Genomic DNA, 18832 nt, shown 5'->3' with positions numbered 1-18832 from the left:
TATGTGAATACCATCGATCGAACCTCTCTTTTGCCTGAAATAGCCAGAAAATAAAACGATGCTATTATAGTTTAAATCGCTTCTCTTGCTACATCCAGAACATTATTATCCTCTCCTTCAAAAACAAAACAAAATGCCTCCTGTGGAGTTGATGCTGAGCAACTGTACCACCTCCTAGCCTTCCTGGTGGCTGCAATCTACTGAATTCTGGGTCACACAACCACAGTCTTTCATTACTTCCACTCAGCCTCAAAAGCTTGGTTGTCCATAAGGCTCCAGATTTCTCTGATGTTTTCATTCTTTGTCACGTTCTTTGGGTAACTTATCATAGATCTGATGGGACCATCGTCGATTTTACATCCTACAGTATCTCTCAAAGAGCTAGTCTTAGGTGTAAGAGAAGTTGGCTTTTAAATTGTTTTTTATATCTTTATATCCAATCTTTGGTTTCCTTGGAGAAATCCTTTTACAGTGCTGTCAAAATTGCAAAGATTCATTTAGACAAAACTGATAACACCATCTGCAAAGCCATTATTGGCCCAGGACACTGCCTTTCATTCTTCCCAGGAGCAGATGAGCATGGTGGCCTCTGCTTTCAGGGAAGCCCACGTACCTCTTAGATCTTCCTTTCCGGACATGACATGTGGCTATCTGACATTCAGCCAAACGGGACGCGGTCTCTGCCATATCTTCAATGTTAGTGAAACATAATGCCTTTTTCAAAATTTTTGGATAAATATAAATGCAATGCAGTTTGGATGATTGTGGAATAGCTTTTATTGGACTATTCCTTTGGCAGGCAACAATTATAAACTGTGAACAAAATATTTTTTAAAAAGCAATATTTGAAGTCAGTGGAAAGCAACCCCAAATGGGCAGAAATAGGGGGATTTCAATCCTTGAAAAAGGGAATCTCCCAGGTAAGATCCACTTTTATACATCTTTGGTCCACAGGGCTCCACCCATTTTTTCTGGTACAGTGCACTAGAACTCAAGCCAGGAAGTATTTCTTCCTTCCTGTTTCCTAAAAGTACTTGTATAGTATTGATACTATTTCTCCCTTTTGTGTTTGATAGAATTCAAGAGTAAAACCATATGGGTCTAGAGAAGGCTTTTGACAATACATTCAATTATTCTAATAGATATGGAGCAATTCAGGTTTTCTATTTCTTTTAGTTTCAGTTTAATAAGTTGTATTTATCAAGAAATTTTTCCACTTTATCTAAATTGTCAAATATGGGCATAAAGTAATTCTTAATATTCTCTTATTATCCCTTTAATATCTGTAGGATCTCTAGTGATGTTCTTTCATTCCTGATATACATATCTTAGAGGTTCTAGCCAGGGCAATAAGGCAAGTGAAAGAAATGAAAGTCACAAAGATGGGGAGGGGCAGAAGGAAAAGATTACAAAGGGGCACAAAACTTTTTTGAGGACAATGTATATTTTCATTAACTTAATTGTGTTGATGGTTTTGTGGGTCTATATGAATATCAAAACTCTTATGTGCAGTTACTTGTATGACAATTTTACCTAAATGAAGGTGTACGAATAAAAGAACACACGGATTGGAAAGGGAGAAATAAAATGGCTTTATTTGAAGATAACATGATGGTTAATATAGAAAATGCTAGAGAATTTGCAAATCAACTATTAGAATAAGTAAATTTAACAAGATCACAGGACGCACGTTGAATATACATAAGTCAATTGTATTTCTATAAAAAGCATAGAAAAATGACATTTTAGAAAAGTCCTTTTGAAACAGCATAAAAAGCATAAAATAGAAGTTTATTTATTGAGAGACAAGATCTATTCAAAATTCCAAATTGTTGAGAAAAGTTAAAAAAGACATAAATAAATGGAAAGATACACCATATTTGTGGCTAAAATGATTCAATTTTCTTAAGATGTTATGAGTTGAGTTGTGTCCCCGAAAGAGATACTGAAGTACTAACTCCCAGGAACTCAGAGTGTGACCTTATTTGGAAATAAGTTTCTTGCAGATGGAGGTAGTTAAGATAAGGTCCTACTGGAGGAAGGCGCCTGATCCAATATGTCTGGTTTCCTTCTAAGAAGAGAGGAGACAGGCTGAGAGAGACCCTCAGGGGAGATCATACGAAGACAGAGGCAGAGATTGAAGTGTTGCAGTGGCAGGTGAGGGAATTTTAAAGATTGCCCGCAAAAGCCCAGAAAACAGGAAGACAAAGAAAATGTTCCTCTACAGGTCTCAGATGAAACATGACTTTGGTGACACCTTAATTTCTGACTTCCAGCTTCTATGTGAGATCATAAACTGCTGTTGTTTTAAGCACCACCCATTTGTGGTACTATGTGATAGTCGTTCTAGAAACTAATATGATGATACTTGTCTTCAAACTTATCTATAGATTCAATGCACTCCCAATCAAAATCCCAACAGGACATTTTGTAGACACTGAAAAGTTCATTCTAAAATTCATCTGTAAAGTCAAAGGACCTAGATTAGCCAAGGCAATCTTGAAAAAAAATGAAACAAGTTAGAAGGCAATACTACCTGATTTAAAGACTCACCATAAAGTTAATCAAGACAGTATGATAGTGGTATAAGAATATCCAGTATCCATGTGGAATCTAAGCCCCCACTTGACATAGATGTGCAATGGACACAACCAATCCAATGTCCACAGAGAAAATGTGGAATGGGTGTGGGAAGGGTAGCCATGGTGGCTGCTGGGTTTGGGGAATGGGAGGAAGAGATGAGATGTGGAGGCGTTTTCGGGATGTGGAGTTGTCCTGGGTGATGCTTCACGGACAATTACGGGACATTGTAGATCCCCCCAGGGCCCACTGGATGGAACGTGGGAGAGTGTGGGCTATGATGTGGACCATTGACTATGGGGTGCAGTGATGTTCAGAGATGTACTTACCGGGTACAATGGATGTGTCACAATGATGGGAGAGAGTGTTGCTGTGGGGGGATTGGGGGGTGGGGGCGGTGGGGTTGATTGGGACCTCATATTTTTTTAATGTAATTTTTAAAAATAAATAAATAATTTTAATTTTAAAAAAAAGAATATATAAATAGATCAGTGGAATACAATGTAGAGTCCAGACATAGACCTGCACATGTATGATAATTGATTTTTTTTTAAGGAGGTACTGGGGATGGAACCCAGGACCTTGTACATGGAAAGCAGGTGCTCAGCCACTGAGCTACACCTGCTCCCTGATCAAGTGATTTATTTTTAAGATTTGTTTTATTTATTTCTTTCTCCCCACCCCATCACTGTTTGCACTTGCTATATCTTTTCATCTTCTTTGTTTCTTTAGGAGGCACCAGGAACTGAACCTGGGACCTCCGATGTGGGAGTGAGGCACCTAATCGCTTGAGCCATCTCCATTCCCTGCTTTGCTGTGTCTCTCATGCTTTTATTCCTGTGTCTCCTGTTGCACCATCTTACTGAGTCAGCTTGCCGTGCCTGCCCATCACGTCAGCTCGCTGTCTTGCTTGTCTTCTTTAGGAGGGACTGGAATCTCTGCTCCCTGCTTTGTTGTGTCTCTCATTATGTTTTTCTTCTTGTGTCTCTTGTTGCATCATCTTGTTGTGTCAGCTTGCTGTGCCTGCCCGTCCTGTCTTCTTTAGGCAGTACTGGGAACCAAACCAGGGATCTCCCATATGGTAGACAGGAGCTCAACACTTGAACCACATCAGTTTCCCTGAGTTTTAAAAAATGTTTCAAGATAATTCAACAGGAAAAGTATTTTTTTTTAAAAATCAGCTTTTCTGAAAATTTGGCCAAATGCATGGGGAAAATCAACTTTGAACCCTACCATAAACCTCATAAAAATTAATTTGAGATGGGTAACAGGCCTATACTAAAAAGCTAAAACTATAAACATTCTAGAAGAAAACAGAGAAGAGTGTTTTTATGACCTTAGGATATGCAATTATTTCTTAGACAAGAACTAAAAACACTAAACTTAACAGAAAAAAAAATAATAAATTGGATTTCATGACGATCTTTAAAAGCCACTATTAAGTAAATAAATGGGAAAACCTCAAACTAGGAGATAGTATTCCAAAATATGCATCTTGAACATATAAATCAAGAGCAAAAAGATAAAAAGCCTGTTTTAGTTTGCTAAAAGCTGCTGGAAACAATATACCAGAAATAGGATTACAAAAAATAATCTATTATGGTAGATTATAATAGAGTTTTGGAGACTGAATAGAAGCTAGAAAATGGGAATGGTGGTTTCAAGGATGGACACACACATCAAAACTTATTGAGTCATACATTTAAGATTTGTGACTTTCAAGATAAAAAATCTAAATTAAATAAATTCATTAGAATTTCTTTGTGTGTCCCAACAAAACCCTTTTGGATTTGCTGGCAACTTATGTCCCCCTTTTGCGGTCACTACTCCAGACCCCTTGTGAGGACAAGCTATATAACTTGCAAGGCCCATTTTGAAATGAAAACGTGCAGCCCCTTGTTAAAAAATGATTAATGATTTCAAGAGGGCAACAGCAGAGCACTGAACCAAGCATGGGCCCTTCTGAGTATGGGTTGTTTGTACTCACTGCCCATTTCCAGCATATAAATTCTGTACCTACTAACTACTCCTTAAATATTTTCTGAAACTCCCCTCGTATCCATTACTGTGGGCATTGCCTTTGTTATCATGAAGATTTCTGCATGAGCCATTTAAATGGTCCTCTGGCCTCCATCTGGCCCCCTGCAATTCATTCTCCACACCATTGCTGAAGGAATCTTTCTAAATTGCTTATCTAAACTTGCTATCCTCTGCTTGCAATCTTCTGCACCTATACATTTAAACTCCTTAGCATAATACATGTAGCCCTGTGTGATCTGGCCCCAGTCTCCTCTTTCAGATCCACCACCACCCATCTCATTATCTCAGAACCTAGCCTCACCAAACTACATCCCTGCAGGAGTTGTAGGACTTTGTAAACCCTTCATCCAACTCTTGATTTCCCACCCTTCTAATCTACTCTTCCCTTAGTGTTTCCATCCTAGGCATGACACTATCACTCACCCAGTTTCTCAGGCCAAAAACCTTGAAGCCCTTCCCAACTCTTCTCTTTCTCTTGCACTCTACTTAAAATCCAAGGGCAAATCTATCCTGAGCATTTCAGTTTGCTCAAAGCTGCCAGAAGATGATACCAGAAATGGAATGGCTTTTACAATGAGGATTTATTAACTTACAAGCTTATAGTTGTGACACTGTGAAAATCTCCAGATCAGGACTTCATCAGGTGATGCTTTTCTCCCAAAGGACTGGCTGCTGGTGGTCCTGGATTCCTCTCTCATCTGGCAAGGCAAGTGGTGATGTCTGCTGGTCTCTGCATTCTCCTCTGGGCTCCATGCTTTCTGCTCCATCTGTGGCTTTCTCTTTCAGCTTCTGTGTTCTGTTGATTTAGCTTCTGGCTTCCTGGGCTGTCTCTCTCAGTTTCTGGGTTTTTTTCCTCCATCCTGCTACCTTTTCTCTCTATTCATCTGTTCATAAAATACTCCAGTAAGAGGACTAAGACCTACTGTGGGTCATGGGTTACTGACATAACCTAATCAAATGGTCCCACCTACAATCAGTTCATACCTGCAGGAATGGACCACTTTCAAGAACATGATTTTCTAGGGTGCATACAGTCTCAAACTACCACACTGAGCTAACCACGTCTCACCTCTTCCAACCACCCAAATTCAAGCCACCATCAACTCCCAACAGCTTTGTGAATAGCCTTTCTTCTTCCTCCCTTGGCCCTACTATATAGTCTATTTTCCACCCAGATGTCAGATTGGTCCTAGTGAAGATCCAGTCTTGTCCCAATGTTCCAGTGGCTTCTCCTCACTCTCAGAATAAATATCCATATCCAAACTCCTTATTACTGTCTACAAGGCCCTGCATGACGTGGCTGGTGGCTACTTCTCCAATAGTATTGTCCCATGGCTCAGTGCATTTCAACCAGACTGATACTGGCCTATGCCCTCTGCTTGGACTACATTTGCTCCATCTCTACGCAGAGCTTTCTTCCTAACCTCATTCAGATCTCTGCTCAAATGCTTCCTTCTCAGAAAGGCCCTCCCTAGTGACACTACCTAAAATAATACTCCTCATAATGCTCTGTCTCTTATCAGACTTAAATTTTCTTTATAGCTCTTAACGCTACATGAAATTGTATTGTTTATGTATTTCTTTATCATATTACTTTCCCTCTAGAATAGAAGTTTCATGAAAAAAAGGATTTTGTTTTGCTTATTGCCATATCATTTATCTTCCTTTCCTAGGGCTTCCATAACAAAGTACCACGAATGACATGACTTAAACCAATAGAAATTTATTGTCTGGTGGCTCGAAGTCTGGAATCATGTATCTGCAGGGCCATTCTCCATCTAACACCTGTAGAGGTGAATCTTTCCTTGCCTCTCCAGTTTCTTGCTTGCTGTTCCTTAGTTTGCAGCTGTAGCACTTCAATCCCTGACTCCATTATCACATGGCATTCTCTCTTGTGTGTCTATCTTCAAATTTTCCTCATTTTATAAAGACACCAGTCACATTGGACTAGAGTGCGCCCTAATCCAGTATGGCCTCATCTTAACAAGTCACATCTTCAAAGACCCTATTACCAAACAAGTTCACATTGATGGGACCAGAAATTAGTTCTTGAATATATCTTTTAGGGGAACAAAATTCAACCAACTCATCATGTCGTTAATGCCTGACACAATAGTAGATGCTCAAAAAATACTTTTGCCATGATGCTGTTTCATGCTGTTCTGCCTTCATATCATTATCTTCATTACATGGGCTTTCCTGAAGTTTCCTCTAATGCTTTCCTCCTCTATTCTGATGGTGATACCCCTCCTTTATCCTCTATTAGCAACCTGTGCATTCTTCTTCATAACTTCTATCTCACCCTACTGTAATTGTTAATTGGGTTTCTTCTAGACTGTGAATTCCTTGAGATAAATGATATAGATCATGTTTTCATTTCCTACATTTCTTGAATTATTTTGACCAATCTAAAAATACACTACCACAAATACTGTTACAGCTACTTCTTTTATTAACTGTCACGCTTTGAGTATTTATTTTGTGAAAGATCCAGTACAGGTGTTTTCATGCAATTTTTTTTTTTTACTTATTTTTAATTGTCTTTTTAAAAAAGATACATAGATCACATAAAACATTATATTAAAAAATATAAGAGGTTCCCATGTACCCCACTCCTCACCTCTCCACTATTCCCATATCAACAAACTCTTTCATCAGTGTGACACATTCATTGCATTTGATGAATATATTTTGGAGCACTGCTACACAGCATGGATTATAGTTTACATCGTAGTTTATACTCTCCCCCAGTCCACTCAGTGGGTTTGACAGGATATATAATATCCTGCATCTGTCCCTGCAATATCATTCAGAACACCTCCAAGTCCTGAAAATGCCCCATATCACATCTCTTCTTCCCTCTCCCTGCCCTCTGCAACTGCCATGGCCACTGTCTCCGCATCAATGATACAATTTCTTCCGTTGCTAGCATCACAATATTCTAATAGAATACCAGTAAGTCCACTCTAATCCATATTTTATCTCTCCATCCTGTGGACCCTGGGATGGTGATGTCCACTCCACCTCTAAATCGAGAGGAGGCTTAGATCCTGCATGGCTGATGGATGGGATTCTCCTGCTTGCAGTTGTAGACTCTCTTGGTTCCCTGGTGTGGTGGTTGACCATCCTCATCTCCCTGTTAGCTGACCTGGGTAAGTTCAACTAACTGGAGAGTAGGTGTTGCACCTCTGCTGAGGCTCAAGGCCCAGCTGGCACATGGAAGTCCAGAGATTCAAGTCTCCTGGGCATACACCAACCTCAGCACCACCACAGGTTCACTAAAAGTGACAGGAAAGGCATGTGTAGAGAAGTCACATCTGAGTCCAACTCCATCACTCTCAGGAGCACAAATTCTAAAGTAGAGCCCTACTGGCAAGGCACTGAACTCCAGAGCCATCTTCCATGCCATAGGACCTGGGTGTCTCTGTAGCCCTTAGGAGCACCACTACCTGGGGTTGTATCTACTTTGGCTGTCTCTGGGATCCTGTCTCTGAGACATGTGTAAGCATGATCCCTCAGATGACCTCTCAACTCATTTTGAAGTCTCTTAGCCATATAAACTTGTTTGTCTTTACCATTTCCCCCTTTTATTCAAGGTCTTTTTATCAGCTGGTGCTTGATAGTGATCCCTCAGTGCCAGAGAGGCTCATCCCTGGGAGTCATATCCCATCCTGGGGAGAAGATAATGCATTTACATGCTGAGTTTGGCTTAGGGAGTGGCCATATTTGAGCAACATGGAGGTTCTCAGGAGGTAACTCTTACATACCCTGCCACTCTAGGCCTATAGGCCTAGTTGAAATTTCAAGCACACTGGCTCATAAGCATAGTCATTAATATCAAGGGCCCATCATTGGATGGTCCATCATTGGACCATCCTTCTTCACTGGTCTTTGCCCTTGCACTTGGAGAATTGTTACTATTTCATTGCAGAATGCGACAGAGCTCCCCCGAAGGGAACTCAGCACTCCCTCAGTTGTCATGTGTAATTCTACTCACAATGACAATAACCAATGAAGATACAAACATACCTATACTCACAATGACAATAACCAGTGAAGATACAAACATACCTATATATCCTATATACATGCCCTGGAGAACTCCCTTCCACCCATGCCTCCCCCATCAATGATACCCCACATCAGTGCTCCTCCCCTACCATAGTTGAACCCCTCTGTGATCCAAAACTTCTTCAAAAATGAAACCTAATATATTGTCAAAGTCAATTAGGAAAATGAAATAGTAATGATAGGTTAGAAATAGAATACATAATAATTTAGAAAGACTAAAATAAAAAATAGATTGGGGTATTAAAAATGAAAAATATCATGAAACTTTTTCTTTACTTTTTCATGCAATATTTTAATTATTATTCACAACATATATAAGAGAGAAGCATTATTACTTCCATGTTTTGAGATGTAAAAACCAAGGTTCAGAGAGTCAAAAACTTGCCAAAGTCACAAATCTGATAGAGACAGAACTGGAATTTGAACCTAGGACTCATCCCTAGGAATCATGTCCCACCCTGGGGGGAAGGTAATGCATTTATGTGCTGAATTTGGCTCATGCTCCAAACCATTACACTATATTGGGGGCTTTTTAAAATCTGTCAATGCAAGAAAATATCTTCAGAGATTCAATGCATATTTATTATATTAAATGCATATGTGTGCCCAGACTCTATGGGCTGCCAGGGGTATGGAAAAAAACAAAAGAGTCAAAAATCCTAGGCCTCATCATTTGACATACTAGAAGATGGGACAGACAAAACCCAAAGAAATCGATCTCCCAAGTGCAATGGCAAAGACCAACAAAGATGGATGGTCCAATGATGAGCCCTTGATACTGATGGCTCCGATTATGAGCCTGTGTGCTTGAAATATGAACTAGGCCTAGAGCTGCAGGGTGCCTAAGAGTTACCTCCTGAGAGCCTCCATGTTGCTCAAATGTGGCCACTCTGTAAGCCAAACTCAGCATGTAGATGCATTGCCTTTCTCCCAGTGTGGGACATGACTCCCAGGGATTAGCCTCCCTGGTGCCAAGGGATTACTACCAAGCACCAGCTGATGATGTAACTAGAAAAATACCTTGAATAAAGAGGTCAATTTAGACCAGCAGAATATCTCAGCCTACATATAAAATCAAGTGTTAAAAACTGCTTTTTGACTTTGGATAAAAGGGGGAAATGTAAAGGACAAGTGAGTTTATATGGCTATGAGTCTCTAAAAAAGATTTAGGAGGTCATCAGAGGGGTGATGCTTATGCATGCCTCAGCAGGGTACCAGAGACAGCCAAGGTAGATGGAAACCCAGGTGCTGGTTCTCCTGAAGGCTGCAGAGACCCACAGGTTCTACGGTCATGGCAGATAGCTCTGGAGTTCAGGGCCATGTTAATTGGTCCTACTTTGGAGTTTGTGTTCCTGAGTGTGATGGAGTTGGACTCAGATATGGCCTTTCTACACATGCCTCTTCTATTACTTTTACTGGACCTGTGGATAGCATTTGGGTTGGTGGATACTTAGGAGATCTGAATCTCTAAACTGTCCATGTGACAGCCAAGTCCTGGGTCTCAGCAGACCTGGAGCTCCTACTCTCTGGTTTCTCGAACTTACCCTGACCAGCTGACAGGGAGGTGAAGAGGGTCAACCACCACACCAGGGAGCCAAGAGTGCCTACAGATGATGATGATGCATCCATCATCCATGTGCAATATAAGCCCCCTCTTCATGTAGAGGGGGACTGGACATAACCATCCCAGGATCCACAGGATGGAGGAATGGAATATGGATTAGAGTGGACTTACTGGTGTTCTGCTGGGGAACTATTGTGATTAGTAAGGGAAGAAATTGTAGTAATGATGTGGAGAAGGTGGTTGTGGTGGATGCTGATGGTAGGGAAACAAAAGAAGAGATATGGTGTGGGGGCATTTTCAGGATTTGGAATTGTCCTAGGTGGTGCTGCAGGGACGGATGCTAGATGTTGTGTGTCCTGTTGTGGCCCACTGGGCGGACTGAGGGAGAGTGTGGACTACAATGTGGACCACTGTCCATGTGGTGCAGCGGTGCTCCAAAATGCATTCGCGAGGTGCAGTGGATGTGCCGTGATGATGGGAAAGGTTGTTATGTGGGAGGGTGGGGTGGGTGGGGTGGGGGTATATGGGGACCTCATATTTTTTTAATGTAACATTTAAAAGAAAATAAAGAAGAAGAAGAAAAAAGAAAACCACACCATAAGAAATAAAACCCCAAAGAAATAAATGAAATAAATGTTATATTAGAAAAAATTTAGAATTAAAGCAGAGAAGAAGAATAAAAGAAGGTGACTTTTAAGTAAAATCCAGAAGGAAACCCAAAAGAATTGAAAACAGGTGTTCAAACAAAAACCTATACATGAACGTTCATAGCAGCACTATTCACAAGAGCCAAAAGTTGGGAACAACGCAAATGTCCCTCAACAGATGAATGGATACACAAAATGTGGTAGCCATAGGATGAAATATTATTCAGCCATACAAAAGAATGAAGTTCTGAGGTATGCTACAGCATAGATGAACCTTGAAAACGTTATGCTAAGTGAAAGCAGCCAATTTTGTCACAAAAGGACAAATAGGATATGATTCCATTTATATAAGATTTCAGGATAGGTAAATTCACCCTGACTGAAAGTAGATGAGTGGTTGCCAGGGGCTTGGAGGAGAGGGGATGTGGACTGACTGCCTAATGGGCAGGAGTTTTCCTTTGGGGGTGATGAAAATGTTCAGCAATTAGATAGTGGTGATGGTTTTACAACATCATGAATGTACTAAATGTCACTGAATTGTACACTTTGAAATGGTTAAAGTGGTAAATTTTATGTTATGTGTATTTTATCACATACCTCTCCATGTCCACCCCCCCCCCCCCGCCCCCCCCCAAAAAAAAGGCAGTGAGGGCAAGAGCCAAGCAGATATCTGGGAGAAGAGCCTTCCTAAAGCAGGAGCTTGCCCAACCTGTTTGGGGAAAACATGGTTGCCTATGAGGTTGGAGCAAAAAGAAAAAGGGGAAGAGCTGTAGAAGAGAGATGTGTGTCCTACTCTGTGTGAGTTGGGGGGAATTTAAGGGTTTGAGCAGAGGAGTGACATGACATGAGTGAGGTTTTCACAGAAATATTCTGGTTGAGAAGACTGAAGGGGAATTAGGGTGGAAGCAGTGAGGCCAGGCTGGAGGCCACTGCAGCAATCCAGGAAGAGGTGACGATGACTTAGACCAGGGTTGTGACAGTGGGAGCAGTGGAAATTGATTAGCTTGTGACCTAAGTAATTGGAAAAATGGATATGCCATCCCTGAAATGTGGAAACTGCAGGAGGGGCAGGTGAGGGGGAGGTGGTTAATGTGATAGGCTTAGTTTTGGACACTTTGACTTGAGGTGTCCATTAGATATCCAGTTTGAGATGATGAGCGGTAGCTGGGTGCATGGGTCTGGAGAAGAGGTAGCAGAGCTCTAAAGTTCAAGTTCTCATATATCCTGGTCAACCAGAACTCTGTTTTGAAATTATCAAAATATCTTGGATATTCAGGTCAAACTATCCTGTGACCCTCAGTTGGAGGAATTTTTCTTTTTTAATTTTAAACACCCAACTCTATGTTGAATTAGTAGATCAGCAGGTAAGAGCAATCCTACACTGAGTGATCAGGTCAACACATTTTGTGACAGCTTAATAATTTCAGATTTAATATCATGGTACATTGGAGTCAGCTCTCAGACACTGAGAAGAAGTTTCTAAGCAAGAGTAGACTCTCTCAGACATAGATATCTCAGAACATGATTAGAATACTCTCTTGGTTCCTTTTCTCCACCAAAATACAGTTAGTAAAATCTTACCAGAGGGGAAGTGGACATGACTCAAGCAATTGGGCTCCTGCCTACCACATAGAAGGTCCCTGGTTTGGTTCCTGGGGCTTCCTAAAGTAGACAGAGAGCTGACATGATGGGCAGGTGTGGCAAGCTGACACAAGATGATACAACAAGAGACCCAAGAAGAAAAACATAATGAGAGACACAACAAAGCAGGGAATAGAGGGAATTAAGCAATTAGGCACCTCCCTCCCACATCGGAGGTCCCGGGTTTGGTTTCCAGTTCCTCCTAAAAGAAACAAAGAAGACGAGCAGACATAGCAAGTGCAAACAAAAAGGGGGTGGGGAGAAATAAATAAATAAAAGAAATCTTAAAAAAAAATCTACAAGTAAGGCAACTTGTAACATTATATTTTCATGCAATGTTCAGTTTACTTAAACCCTCCGATTTTGCAACTACAGAAAACCCTGGAGGATTTGTGAGGCTGCTCCAAGATTTCTGAAAATCCTGTGTGTGGGTGGGTAATCAGAGCTGTGGTTATTTTAATTCAATAAAGGACAATTATAGAAAGTTATCAAAGAGTCTAAGAATCGCAGGAGGAAGCATTTATACAGTTTCTTTTCTCAGGGAGCCATGCTTCAAGAGAACTAGTTGCAGGATCTTGTCAGAAGGCTGTTCTGAGTCTTTGAACTTTTGCCTTAGAGTCTACAGTTTCCTGAGCATGAAAGTAGAACACATTATTTTGGAATAAGAGGATTATTTTAATGCTATAAATGAACATTTTAGCTAATCAAGCATTGTGCACTGGTGAGAAGAGTTTAAATTCCAAGGTCTCAATCAAAGTATTGGAAAGCCTTAGCTTGGAGATTACAGTCCAGAATGCCACTTCTGATCATAAAAGCAATATTTGCATATTGAAGAGATTTGTGAAGCATAACAAAATCAGAAGGGAAAAATTACTCATAATTTCTCATTCAGATTTTTCTTACATCATCATAGTTTGGATCGTTTCATGTTTTGCTTTTTTCTAGCATCATATCATAAGCATTGCTCTGTTTAAAATTCTTTGCAAACTATTTTTTTTCTTAACTATTGCCTTACTGGGTGATATTCACGTTGTTTCTAGTTTTTATTTCTTTATGCAATGAGGAATAATGCTGCAGTGAACATCTCTATGCATCACTATCTTACCTATTTCAGACTAAATTCTCAGAATGATACCCAAAAGTGGTTATTACTGAATCAACAGAAATGGAAAATTTTAAGGATCTCGACATCCCATCAAGATTGCCTTCTGAAATCTTCATACCAATTTACCATTTTATTGGGACCCTACAAGTGCCTCCTCCACCATACCATTAGCAGCAGTGGGTATTCTTGCAATCTTTGCTAATTTAGTCAGTGAAAAACACTATGGCTTTGAATCACCTTCTTAGAAATTAGTAATTTTAGTAAAGCGGCCATTTCAAAACGTGGAATATTTTTATTCTGGAGTTTAAAAAATACAAATGCTCCCCTGCAGATTCATTGCCCACCTTGAGCCTCTTCCCTGCTTTTTTTTTTTTTTTTTAAGTTATCGGTTTAGTTTTAATTAAACTTTTAATTTCCAAATAATTACAGAAAAGTTACAAAATCAGTACAGAGATTTCTCTTATATTCTTTGCCCAGCTTTCTCTATTTTTAACAGCTCATATAACCATTGTTTAATGAGCAAAACCAGGTAATTAACATCAATACAATATTATTAACTAATCTACCTACCTTATCCTAATTGTGTTAATCGATCCACTAATGCCCTTTTTATTTTTTGGTCCTGTATACCCCACATTACAATTAGGGGTCTCCTTTATCTCCTCCAGTCTATGGAGGCTATTAGTTTTGAGACTGTCCTTTAATTTGGCATTGTCTGATGTTTCTTCATGATTGAAGTCAGGTCATGCATTTTGGCGGAAATGTACCCAAGTGATGAGTCCTTTCTCCAGACATCATATCAGAAGGTTCATGAAGCCAGCAGGGCACATTAGCAGTGATTTTAAACTTGATCATTTGGTCAAGGTGATGTCTGCCATATTTCTCCACTGTAAGCCCTTTCCCTCTTCTTCCCTGCTTTTAATTATGAAAAAGTTGGTTAAGCTTGAGCTCAGAATTTTGACCACATATTGACATGGATATGATTGTCAAGGAGGGATAGAGGCAAGAGTTTGGTTTTAGTTATTTTCATCAGAAACTTTTAGAAGGTTGACTTGAAACTTTCCAACAGTGAGGGTTGAATACTACAGAGATTTTCTAAAATAAACAGAATAGCCTTAATCTGAATCCTGATAGCCTGTGTCTGGGGGCTTCAGCTCTGCATGGTTTCTCATGACGTCATTAAATTGCTGGTAATGACCTTGGCGTGGTTAGAGGACCTGGCGCTCCATATTCTCTGGGGCAGGTTTCTTCTCTATATATCTTTTGGCAGACAGCTAGACCCTTCTTGAGCATCCAAATCTTGAGGATACAAAAACATTAATTTGTTCCTCCCTTACTCCCTCAGGTCTTTATGGTACAAGAATAAACTAAGAATGGAGTAAATCACACTGGCTGGCTCATATGACCCAATTAGTGGCAGCCATTTGTTTGTAGGATTTTCTTGTTTTAATGAAAAGAATACCCTGGGGAAAGTCAGGGGGACAGGGTGGAGAAGTTGATGGAAAAGGAGAGACAGAATCACAGTGAGAGAAACAGGAGAGAATGGAGAGTCATAAAGAAAGACAGAGAGAAACAGATAATTATCTGTGTTTCTCAGTGTGTGTGTATGTGAGAGAGAGAGAGAGAGAGAGAGAGAGAGAGAGAGAGAGAGAGAGAGAGAGAGAGAGAGACTGAGACTAATGGTAACGGGATTTAGCGTTGGATTTAGCGTTTAAATATGCAGCGCTGCTATCCTAAAATACACCTTTGCCTGCAAGGCTCCTGCAGGTTCACTGCAGCACTTGGAAAGGCTGGCCTGATTTGCGTGGTCTCTCAGAGGCTTCCTGCAGTCCCTGCCTTGGAGTGTGCCCCTCGTAGATGATTGCCTCCAGCAGATAGCTGCTTCTGGGTGACTGGTCAGGAAGTGCAGCCAATTACCAAGCTGAGGATTCCAGGTGATTCCGGAAGAAGTTAAGTAACCAGTAGAATAGAATTCAAAGTGAGGGAGCCGAATTCAGAGAGGAGATAATAATAGATAGTGTTTACATTGTCTAGAGAATGAGAAAGCCTTCGAGTATCCTAGGGAAATCAATAATTACTAATGAAGAGTTAGGATATTTCAGACAATGAGGGAGTCCAGAAGGCTTGAAGGTAGTTCTTTGGTAGAATGTCTCCCTAAGGTTCTCTGTGGAGGAGAAGCTACCTGCCAGCCTCTTTAGCCTTCAAACTGAGAGACATGCTGTAACAGAATCCCAAGGAACAAAAATTACTTCAGATGTTGCTGCAGTGGATTGTTGCTTCCAGGAGAGCAGGTGGGAAGCATGCTGTGAAGCGCCAAAGGTCCCCCATGGACAGTAGAAGGAAGATAGGAAAGCCTGGGAATCACCTGAAGTTCCTTCAACTTTCTAATAATCTCCACAGGAACAGGTTAGGCAAAGTAACAATAAAACCTTGGCTTGTTTATGTTGAATGAAGTTAACCAAGTTCAGATGAAGGTTGACATGCTCTGGTCTCCTGAACAGGAGTTCTTGCAAGACTAAGAATATAATGGTTTCCTTTTATTCACAGGTTTGATCCAATCTTTTTTTTTTTATTTAATTAAAAAAATTTTTGTAAGATACTTAGATTATACAAATGTCACATAAAAATTACAGGGGATTCCCCTATGCCCCGCTCCCCACACCTCCCGCATCTTCCCACATTAACAACATCCTTCATGAATGAGGTACATTCACTGCAATTGATGAACACATTTTGGAACATTGTCACTAAGCATAGATTAATGGTTACATTGTAGTTTACACTCTCTCCCACACAATTCTGTAGGTTATGACAAGACTTGTAATGGCCCGTATCTGTTGTTACTATACCATTCAGGACAATTCCCGAGTCCCAAAAATGCCCCAGCATTGCACCTGGTTTTCCCTCTCCCTGCCCTCAGAACCTCCAGTGATCACTGTCTTCACATCAATGATATAATTTCTTGCATTGCTAGAATCACAGTAAGTCTACAGTAGAACACTAGTAAGTCTACTCTAGTCCATAGTTCATTCCCCAGTCCTGAGGCTCCAGGGATGGCGATACCCACTCCACCTCTAGTTGAGAGGGGACTGTGATCCCAGGGCTGATGGATGGGATTGTTGCTTGCAGTTGCAGATGCTTTCTGTTCCTTGGTATGGTAGTTGTCCATCATCACCTCCCTGTTAGTTGTCCTGGGTGAGACCAATGAACTGGAGAGTAGGTATTGCAACTCCGATGAGATTCAGGGCCCAGGTGGCACATGGACAGCCCAAAGATTTAAGTCTCTAGGACATACACTTACCACCTCTAGTACTAATTATAAGTTCAAATAGAAGGACAGAAGAGCTATGTGTAGGGAAACCACAACTGAGTCCAACTCTGTTACTATGGGGAACATAAATTCCAAAATAGGGCCCAATGGCAAGGCACCAAACTCCTGAGATATCTACCTGACTATAGAGCATGGATGTCTCCAGAGCTCTCAGGAGCCCCACTATTTGGGGTAGTCTCGACTTTGGCAGTCAATGAGATCCTGCTGAGATGTTCATAAGTGTAATCTCTGAAACGACCTCCCGACTCACTTTGAAGTCTCTTAGCCATAAAAACTCATTTGTCTTTTCCTTTTCCCCCTTTTGGCAAAGGTCTTTTTCCAGTTCGTTGCTAGCTGGTACTTGGTAGTAATCCCTCGGTGCCAGGGAGGCTCATTCCCAAGAGTCATGTTCCACGCTGGGGTGAAGGTGATGTATTTATGTGCTGAGTTTGGCTTAGAGAGAGACCACATTTGAGCAGAAAGGAGGCTCCCAGGAGGCAACTCTTAGGCACCCTGTAATACCAGACTAAGTTTCAATTTCAAGAGTAAAGTTTCATATTCACAATCATCAATACCAAGGGCTCATCAGTGGACCATCTTCCTTCACTAGTCATTGCCCCTGTACTTGGGGGATTCTTGCTGATCTATTAGGGAATGTGGCAGAACTCACCAGGATGGTGATTTGATATTCCTTTGGTTATTGTGTGAATCTCCACCCACCAATCTTTTGATCACCCTTGAGAATTCCTGGCTTTAGGGCATGTTGGTTCATGCCTTGTTCAGCAGATGGAGCTCTGTGACTATGCAGGAAATGACATTTCTAGGCCTGGAGACTTTTTAAAAATGATTTTCCATTGTGAAGAGGTCATAGTTTTGGGGGAACATCAAACAGAAGATTTGTTTTTGTGGTATTTTCTTGGTGGATTGCTTCTGATAGGGTGCAATCACAGAAAGAGTTCATGGTAAGCATTTTCCCTTTCACTATGGCTGTTATTCTTTGCTATTATTCTTGGACTGTTAAGTTTGGTTTGGGGAATGGATTTATTAATCTTATTAGTACACTTAGCACTGGTAATGATTATTATTTTATAAGGGAGCAGTGAAGGAATGCATTAACTCAGGAACCACTTGATCACTTGATCTTTTCTCTTTATTTGTTCATTAGGTCCCAAGGTTCTAGCTCTTAATCTGTTCATTTATGTTCTTTCTCAAAGCAACTTTAAAAAAGATTTTTGCTTTCTTAAGTAGGTAATTTTCCCAAATCATTGCATATTTGTCATAAATGTTGATAAATATACTTAAAATTAGATAAATGTGCATATAAGAAATGTTAAATGAGAAATTAAATATCCATATTATCTTATCCTGTACTCCTATATTTAATATTGATAATTCTATAAGAAATACTTGAAATAGACATTAGTGTGCCTTGACACCATTCTGGTCATAGAGTTCAATCTTAATTAATATTGATCAGTGGATGAATGGGTAGATGGGTAGAAGGAAGGAAAGAAGAAATTGAAATTTGGATGATCCTTGCTAAAATTTGATGACACTACAGGGCTGCCTCTGGAGATGAATACATCTATTGTTTTTATGGAGTTTGCTAAGAAAAACTAGCCAAAGTAAATGTTGTTTCACATCCATCAATAACTTATAACAAGCAGTAGTATTTTTGTCTCTAAATTTTGCAGACTTCTGAAATCATCAAAAATAATATACAAGGGAAGCGACTGTGGCTCAATGAGTTGGGCTCCCATCTACCATATGGGAGGCCCTGTCTTTACGTCCTGGGACCTCCTTGTGAAGGCAGACTCGCCCACACGCCACAGAGAGCCCCCAGGCTGCAAGCTACGTGGAGTGCTGCCCAGCCT

Source organism: Dasypus novemcinctus, chromosome 22 (assembly GCF_030445035.2).
Source record: "Dasypus novemcinctus isolate mDasNov1 chromosome 22, mDasNov1.1.hap2, whole genome shotgun sequence".
In the NCBI taxonomy this organism is placed as follows: domain Eukaryota; kingdom Metazoa; phylum Chordata; class Mammalia; order Cingulata; family Dasypodidae; genus Dasypus; species Dasypus novemcinctus.
Note: the sequence above shows the minus strand (reverse complement) of the source record.